Source organism: Uranotaenia lowii, chromosome 2 (genome assembly GCF_029784155.1).
Source record: "Uranotaenia lowii strain MFRU-FL chromosome 2, ASM2978415v1, whole genome shotgun sequence".
Taxonomy (NCBI): domain Eukaryota; kingdom Metazoa; phylum Arthropoda; class Insecta; order Diptera; family Culicidae; genus Uranotaenia; species Uranotaenia lowii.
In genome coordinates, this window is record NC_073692.1 from 287,500,135 (window position 1) to 287,506,651 (window position 6,517).

Consider the following 6,517-nt stretch of genomic DNA (forward strand, 5'->3'; position numbering starts at 1 on the left):
GGCGCAAACTTCTAAGTTTGTGTTTTATTATAGTTTTAAAAGAGCATTCATAGCTCTTTCAAAATAACTAATACAGTATGTTTAATAAAAGTTTTATTAGCGTTTTCAAAACCATCTGAAAACATATGGTCGAAAAAAAATATAAGCTTTCTGCATGACCATAATAAAACCGTCATAAAACACACAAAAATGCCATAATTAAACCATTATAAAACTTCCTAATGCTAGTTGGCTTAATCTGTGTTACTTGGGCGAGGTCCTTAATTTTCATTCAAAAGCATAGAGCGTCTTTGTTTATAATATTTTTTATGGTTTATGTTATAGTGTATAGGTATCCAATAATATGAAAATGCTATTGAACTGCTTATTTTATCTGTATATCGTCATTTGGATTTTAAAAACGCTTGTAATAATCGACACAAGTATTTTAACGTCACGCTGATGTTAGTGTTGTTACTTGGGTTGGTTAGTCGCTTTAAAAAAATTAACTTTTTGGTTATGAGAATCATATAAAAATGTGGGTGAATTTAAGCGTTTTTGAAAAGAGATAAGTGTCTCTGATTTCTTTGTTGAACTTGTTTATTTTAGAGGGTGGCGTGCGTAATCCTTATTGAATAGCCTTTAGTATTTTCTGAATGGATAATTTTGGAAGAATAAAATGAAATTCTGCTAGCTTTGTCTGAAAATATGACTAAGATTTCTGTTTTCCTACATATAAAGACTAAAGATTATCTGCCTATAAAGCAAATTTCGAGAAACACACTGAAAAAGTCTAAGTTGAGCAAATTTTAAAATATTTTTCGAATAAATATACTTTTTAGTTCATCAAAGGTGTTAAGATTAAAATATTGAAATTTGAAATAAGCAGAAACAAATTTTTTGATGCTAATTTTTTTCGAATTTTTTTTCAAAATCGAAATAAGAGATAACGACTGTTAAATTTCCATCAAAACAAAATAATTCACTTTAATTAGATGTAGACTATCAAATGGATATACAACATGGTTTTATTTCAAGAAAAAGCCTAAAAATTTGCTTTAGAGAAGAATAGTTTGAACTGAAAACGATCCTTTTTGTTTAGTAATCTTTGATAATTACGCCTTAAGATCGAAATTTATTGATACAAAACGTTTCCACTACTGAAAATATTACAAATTATTGATTAAAGACAGTAAAAATACTTTTTTCTACTTCAATTTTTAGTTTCGCCAAATTCACGGTTTCGCCATATTCACGGTGAAATTTTTTATGAACTACTGTACTACTAACAATATTATTGATATGATTTGAAATTGAATCGGAAGTTGATATGAGCAGGAATTTCAGCAGTGCACAATGGGGAAAAAAGTGTACAAACCGCGAAGAAATTCAATATCTTTCGTGCTACATGACCCAAATCTATGGAAATATACTTTCCTTTTGTGAAAATTCCCGGAGAATCGGTTGAACATAGTTTCAAACGCCACACAAGCTTACGAACGGAGATATAGTACCTTTTTAACCCCTAATTCCCCTATATTTTGTAAACATTCCAGAAAAACACTGATTCGAACCAGAGAATTTTGAACGAAAACAGACCTATCGTGTGTAATTTTTTCAGAGAAATCGAATGAAGGCTGTTCTGGCCTCCGCACGCTTCAAAAAATGGAGTTATGGCTGTTTTTACCCTCAATTCCCCTATATTTTTCAATTATTTCAGAAAAAAGCAAATTTGAACTTGAAAATTTTGAACCAAATGGGTTGTATTTTGTGTAATTTTTTCCGAGGAATCGAATGAATGCTGTTTGAGCCCCCGCACGCTTTGGAAAATGGAGTTATGGCTGTTTTACCCTAAATTCCCCTCAATTTTTCAAATTGTTAAGAAAAAGCATGTTCGGACTTGAAAATTTGTAATCTTTTGGGATGTATCTTGTGTAATTTTTTCCGAGAAATCCAATAAAGGCTGTTTGAGCCACCGCACGCTTCGGAAAATGAAGCTATGGCTGTTTTTACCCTCAATTCCCCTACATTTTTCAATAATTTAAGAAAAAAGCATGTTCGGACTCGAAAAATTTGAACCAAATGGAAGTAATCCTATGTGATTTTTTCCGAGGAATCCAACGAAGCCTATTTGAGCCACCGCACGGATTGGAAACAGAAGTTATGGCTGTTTTACCCTCAATTTACCTACATTTTTCAAATAGCTCAGAAAAAGCACGTTCGGACTTGAAAATTTTGAACCAAATGGAATGTATCATGTGTGATTTTTTTCGGGGAATGTAACGAAGCCTATTTGACACACCGCACACATCGGAAACAGGAGTTATGGCTGTTTTACCCTCAATTCTCTTTCATTTTTTCAAAAAGTTCAGAAAAACCATGATCGGACTTGGAAATTTTGAACTAAACGAGACTTATCTTATGCAATTTTTTCCGAGGAATCCAATGAAGCCTGTTTGAGCCACTGCACGCTTTGAAATAGTGAGTTATGGCTGTTTTTACCCTCGATTCCCCTACATTTTTCAATGATTTCAGATTAGTCAGATAAGTCTCATTTAGCTCAAAATTTTCAAGTCCGATCATGATTTTTCTGAACTTTTTGAAAAAATGAAAGGGAATTGAGGGTAAAACAGCCATAACTCCTGTTTCCGATGTGTGCGGTGTGTCAAATAGGCTTCGTTGCATTCCCCGAAAAAAATCACACAAGATACGTCCCAAAAGATTCAAAATTTTCAAGTCCGAACATGCGTTTTCTTAACAATTTGAAAAATGTAGGGGAATTGAAGGTAAAACAGCCATAACTTCATTTTCCGAAGAGTGCGGCGGCTCAAACAGCCTTCATTCGATTCCTCGGAAAAAACTCCACAAAATACTTCACTTTTGGTTCATAATTATCTGGTCTCAACATGCTTTTTTTGAGCTATTTCAAAAATGTTGGGCAATTGAGGGTAAAACAGCCATAACTCCTGTTTCCAATCCGTGCGGTGGCTCAAATAGGCTTCGTTGGATTCCTCGGAAAAAATCACATAGGATTCATACCATTTGGTTCAAATTTTTCAAGTCCGAACATGCTTTTTTCTTAAATTATTGAAAAATGTAGGGGAATTGAGGGTAAAAACAGTCATAGCTTCATTTTCCGAAGCGTGCGGTGGCTCAAACAGCCTTTATTGGATTCCTCGGAAAAAATTACACAAGATACGTCCCAAAAGATTACAAATTTTCAAGTCCGAACATGCTTTTTCTTAACAATTTGAAAAATTGAGAGGAATTTAGGGTAAAACAGCCATAACTCCATTTTCCAAAGCGTGCGGGGGCTCAAACAGCATTCATTCGATTCCTCGGAAAAAATCACACAAAATACAACCCATTTGGTTCAAAATTTTCAAGTTCAAATTTGCTTTTTTCTGAAATAATTGAAAAATATAGGGGAATTGAGGGTAAAAACAGCCATAACTCCATTTTCTGAAGCGTGCGGAGGCCAGAACAGCCTTCATTCGATTCCTCTGAAAAAACTACACACGATAGGTCTGTTTTCGTTTGAAATTCTCTGGTTCGAATCAGTGTTTTTCTGGAATGTATACAAAATATAGGGGAATTAGGGGTTAAAAAGGCACTATATCTCCGTTCGTAAGCTTGTGCGGCGTTTGAAACTATGTCCAATCGATTTTCCGGAAATTTTCACAAAAGGAAAGTATATTTCCATAGATTTGGGTCATGTAGCACGAAAGATATTGAATTTCTTCGCGGTTTGTACACGTTTTTCCCCATTGTGCAGTGGTATATTCTTGTGCTGGTGATTTTTTTTTGCAAATCCGAAAATGCATTCTGCAGAGTGAACTCCATAAAATTGCGTTGGAAACTACCTCAAAATGGTGAATATGGACCTAAATAAAGCTGGAAAACCAATACTGAAACTTTATATGGTTTGAACTGCAAGATAGTGCTGCCATCTATGAACTGCAACAGGAAAAAGTGTGGTTTACTAAAAAAAAGTCTAAGTTTATGAATTCCAACCTGTTTTTTCTGATTCAAAATAAACCCAGCATGTTTGATGTATGCATATATCATTTCAGCTCAAATATCAAATTCCTTAGTTCTAGAAAAGCATCTCTAAAACCCCTTTTTAAAACCTTTCAAAACCTTTGGAATTCTAAAGAAAACTTCTAAAAATGCAGTAATCTAATAAAAAACTCGTAGAAGCATTATTATTCACTTTTAAACAGTAAATTTCTAGAAATAATTTTGTATTTGTTGAAAAAAAACCCAGGATCCGAATCCTTTTTTTCCATAGTTTTGGTCCTCAACGCCAATTGCAATGTCCAAAAAAAGTTGATTTATTCGTTAAACAATTCAAAACAAATTGTAGAAGAAAATTTTGATGATTTTCAATCATTCATATTTTAACAAGCAAAACACATAGTGGTGCTATTCTTATTTCGCTCACTGTATTAAGAGGCATTACGGTGAATGTAATATTGGGGGGTCTTTATTGTGGGTGGGGGTTCATGGTTGTCAGTTAATTAACATTGCCAGCGGAAGCGGGTTTATCTGTTAAAAATTATTTAATGAGAAAGTTTGTCAATGCAAATTTCCAATTGATGTAAACTGTTTTCTTTTTTTTAACCAGAGCTGGATTGCGGATAATTGATATAAACATACATTTAAAATTCACTCAAACTCATGATTTTTACTCTAATATTATAAAACTGTTTGGAATAAATACCAATACTATGTAAATTTGTTTGAATGTTTAAATTAATGCGCTGTACACTTCTGTATACTTTTTTATTTTCAATACTGTGTATCTTAAATATTGACAATTTTGTTCAATCAATGATTTTTTGTTTGAATTTCACTGGTTCATTTTTCCATATCAAAAACTGAATTTTGAAAATTATTTTTAAACCTAAAAATCTGAATTAATTCTGTTTTTTATGTTTAATCCAAATCTATTATATAAAATTCTCTTGTAACGGTGTTTGTAGTACTACTCCTCCGAAATGACCCAACCGATTCAAAGGAAATTATTTTTAGAATATTCTGTGGGCATGCGAATCGGTTTATATCGAATAAAAACAACAAAAACTCGCATTAATTGTCCGTAATCATTAAATTTGTAATAAATTGAATCGAATTAAAGTCATGGCCTTCAATTTTTTCGAGATTTTCTTTACTTTGGGCGCCGGGCGGGCGGTTTGTTTTTCGTCTCTATGGTCAAGGCGTCGCAAGCAAGCGTCGTAGGAGGTTAGTAACTATGGCATAGCATACTGTTTAGTGGGAATTTTTGGGCGCGCATTTCTCAACCAAGCATAATTTCGATGCATGTGGTGACCACATGAAGCCTAGATGTGTTTTTTCTTCTTGATTCCTAGATCATTTGTACAGCACATGGTAATGCATGACGCCCAGATTGATATTTTGCCAATCAAATCAAAACCATTTAAACGATTTAAAAAAAATGAATCTATTTTAAGTTCAGAAGAAATTGTTGTCTGAAAAATATGAATTTAGAACTTATGCATATAAAATAATGGTATGACTCTTTGCGGACATTTAAAAATATGAAAGTGGGAAAATTTACATACAATTTTATAATCCAATACCCCTAGAATCATTTTTCGAACATGTACAAATGTGCTCGACTGAAGATATATGAAGTGCTTCCAAATTTACAGAACAACAACAAAATCCGTTGAAGATGAACACACACTTGAACTGAACAAGAGCCTGTCCTTCAAAAAGGATTATACACGATTGAAGTTTATATTAAAGTCTAATGCGAAGATCTTTTTGATTTTTTGCAAGCTTTAGCGAAAGTTATCAATAAAGTAAGAAGAATTTTCAGTTAAAACATACATTAGAGGAACAAGTGCAAACGTTCAACATTTACAAAAAAAATGTATACATTATTTCTTCATCTATAGATGGTTGAGCCCAAATAAAAAATAGGACTAAAAAAACTCAACGTTTTTTGTCAAATCATTCACCGAAAAACTGTTTACAGGTTCACTGTTTGTTTACACAGAATTCAAGTACGTACTTAAAATAAACGTGTGATATTCCAGATACATTATTTTTTGATAGCAGATGCAGAATTTTTTTGATAAGTTTTTATTATGACCTGAAAGTGCCGAAAATAACATTAACTCCTGTCATTTCAAACGATGAAGCAAGTGACAATGCGCCTTTCAGCCATTAAACATATATGTACCTTTTAAGAATTTTTTTTACAAAAAGGTCAGAAAGGGTATCCCGAGTGTTGAATCTGAAGCGGATATTCAAAATTTTTAAATGTCTTTGCAAATGAAGGTCATAAACAGTATTCAGTGAAATTGAAGTACCAAGCATTATTTCATTCTGGAGAAAAACTGCAGATATATCAATAAAAGTTAATAAAAAAGACAAACAGGAACAAGTATTTAATTCATTTTGAAGTCTTTACACTGACGCATCTGAAAAAGAGTAAAGTGTTTCCACTTGCATCAATAAATGGGACAAATGTATACTAAGATATTTCTTTTTGAAGGAATATGAAAGA